A 3,494-nucleotide genomic window follows, 5' to 3' on the forward strand; every position below is an offset into this window, starting at 1 on the left:
TATTTCATCGGCCGCTGGTTCAACATCCATACTTATAAAAATAATGGATTTATCGTCCATCGGTCCTCTGGTTCCACATACATACTTAGCAAACCAATGGAATTATATTTCTAATGCAACTGGTCTCACTCAAAATCCTAATAAAATATAATTCTTAATATATTAAAAAATGCTCCAAATATAATAAAGTTGATATTATAAGTTCAAATTAAAATACAAAAGTCTCATTTGAATGTCCAAATAATTTTACCAAAAAATTGGAATTTTGATCTAATACTAATATTTTTATTAGTATTTGACAAATTGTATTTATACCCACATTTAAAGGGGCTTTATTTTATAAAATAATAATAATAATATAAGAGTTGGTTTGTGCCTTAAAAAGGGCTGGCCCCTTTCTTTCATTTAAGTCCACATATAAAAAGATCACATCTCTTGAAATCTCTCATTTCCATCTTCATTTTACATAATCCCTTCTCTCTCTCTCTCTCTCTCTCTCTCTCTAGAAACTCTCATTCCAGCCGAATTCATCTTTAAACCAATCTTAAATTCCATCATCTTGAAGAACATTCAAATCTTCAAGAAGTAGCAAGGAAAAGGTAATGGACTAGTTACATTATCTTTGTATTTCAACATGATTTCTCATCTTCTACACATTTCTTCTTTCTTCTTTTTGTAAACAAATTTTCTGGAGAATCTAAGATGAGAGATTATACATCTTTAAACAAATTTCCTTCTTTTTGGAACTGAAGAAAAGTTGGTAAAAGTGCTTGCATGTGGGTTTTTGACCATAAAAGGGGTTGTTTGGAGCTGACAGATTACTACCTAGTAGTTATGTCACCAATTTCTCACAAAATAATAGTCCAAATGCTACGTTTATTTTTTTTTAAACTGAAGTTCAGTGAGTTAGGGTTCAATCCCCACTGGAATCACATAAAAAGAGTAAGTTTGAACCTTCAATTGTTTAGAACAAAATAAGTGTGCAACAGCACACTTGACAGTAGGTAAAACCTACTTTGGACGACCATATCTCTCTGGTTATTCCTCCAAAATGGTTTATTTTTCTTGTAGAACTTATTTTACTGAGTTATATTTCTTATGCAACTGTTCTCACTTAAAAATATTATGTTTTGAGCCTTTAAGTTCTTGGTACAAGATTATGGTGCAAAAAGAGCATTGTTGACAGAATCTTGTATGCATTTTAAAACGGTCATATCTCCTTCAAAACTCAATGAAAATGGGTGATTCTTTTTCTGGATTGTTCTTTCCGTCTGTCCATCCGTGTGAGGGTGGTATGAAGTACTTAGATCAAGTCGTGTACCTAATCCTGCTTGAAGTGATTGCCAAAATCTTGACGTAAATCGACTGTCCCTATCCGAGATAATGGAGATAGGTACTCCATACCGAGTAATGATTCTATTTATGTAAATCTGAGCCAGCTTCTCCATCTTATATTCTTCTCGGATCGGTAGGAAAAGAGCAGATTTTGTCAGCCGATCTATAATCACCGAAATTGTATTTTGCCCTTTCCTAGTTTTGGGCAACTTTGTGATGAAATCTATTGATATTTGTTCCCATTTCCATTGGGGAATCTCGGGTTGTTGAAGTAGACCGGATGATTTTTGGTGTTCAGCCTTGACCATTGCACAAGTTAAACACTTGCTTACATACAGTGCAATGTCTTTCTTCATTCCAGGCCACCAATAGTGTTCCTTAAGATCCTTATACATCTTATCATCTCCCGGGTGGACTGAGTATTTTGATCGACGGGCTTCATCCAAAATTATGGATTTAAGATTGCCAATCTTAGGTATCCAAACCTTGTCTCCCAAATAATACACTCCATCTGATTTCGGTTGAAACTTAGTCTCTATGTGGTGTAGGGTCTCATTCTTCAAATTCTCCTTCTTTAATGCTTCCTTTTGATCCTTGAGAATTTGTGCCTTCAGACTTGTGTTTACYATTGCTCCCAAAGCCCTCACCCTTGTTGGTTTCACTCTTTCCTTCCCACATAGAGCATCGGCAACCATATTTGCTTTGCTGGGATGGTACTTAATTTCACGACAGCAAATATTTTTGAGTGAGACCAGTTGCATTAGAAAGAGACAAACACCTTTTATTTGTTCCTTTTGACAGTGATTTGTGAGACCAAAAATTCCAGAAACAGAATTTACATTCTGTCCAAATGGCAGCTTTATGTGCAAAGGACCTTATTTTTTTTAAATGTATAATTTTCGGGACTATTTTTTAGAGCAAATAATATAAGTATCAACTTTAATTCATAAAAACTCATTGGCAATACATAAGATATAATTTGACTTTATCTTTATCGAGACCCGTTAGGTGATCTATTATTGGATTTTAGACTGTTTAGGAAGGTTAGGGCGGACATTTAGCGCTTCAAACGTCATCAAGTTCTTGGATATTCATCAACAAACTTGTGAGTATTCACGGCCCCACTTTTAATGCTTTTTGTATATTTAAACTGGGGGAAAAGCATGAAGTTATGCAAACTATACTGTTTATTTGCAAAATTGTTGGACTAAAGAACTGTTTAGTCAAGAATTGTTGAAGTCATGAAAAATTGACTGTATTGCACTTTGGTATAAATGGTAAATTGATGTACTTGAGAGGATATGTTTTAAAAAGTCCCCTCCCGTAAACGCTACTAGTTAACCTAGGGCACGTTCCCGGGTCGTGGTAATTGTGGATAGCCGCTATTGTGTTGACAGTCCCACCCAAAAACGGGTGCACAATACCTATGTTTAATAGTCTACTCATGTGTGCGAACGGGCCACCACTGAAGTAGTACTGATATGAACCGTAGTACCTAAGTGAGCGCGGGCCACTTTATGGTAGTTCGTAAAATAATGGGGCACATTGGTCAGGAAAGGCTCAGTAGCGTCTCAAGTTTTAAATGTCATTATAGATTTACATTTATCGTGTGCAAGTTTATGTATTAGTTTGCAAGAATTGATTTGATGCATTGTAAATATTTTTGTGCATATGAAAACCCGTGAACTCACCAACTCTTTGTAGTTGACGTTGTTTTATGCTTCATGCTTTTCAGGAAATAAGTAGGAAATGAAGTTTTGGAGCATATATGTGACGACACCGATTAAGTTCATTTTGAAACTTTTGTAAAGGATTATTCTATTCCAACTTGGTTGTGGATGTTAAATTCGAATTTTGTAAAACTTGAATGGTGTTATTTAATATCTGCTAAGTGTCCATGTTGAACCAGAAGCGCTGGTTAGAAGGACCGGAAGTGATGAATTAGAAATTCTTTATATCGCTAAGTGTCCATTTTGAACGAGAAGCGCTGGTTAGAAGGACCATAAGCGATGAATTAGAAATTCCTTATATTGCTAAGTGTCCATGTTGAACCAGAAGCGTTGTTTAGAAGGACCAGAAGCGATGGATTAGAAATCCCTTATATTGCTAGGTGTCCATGTTGAACCAGAAGCGCTGGTTAGAAGGACCAGAGGCGATGG

This window comes from Cynara cardunculus (assembly GCF_001531365.2).
Source record: "Cynara cardunculus var. scolymus isolate 2C chromosome LG 5, CcrdV1, whole genome shotgun sequence".
Lineage (NCBI taxonomy): Eukaryota > Viridiplantae > Streptophyta > Magnoliopsida > Asterales > Asteraceae > Cynara > Cynara cardunculus.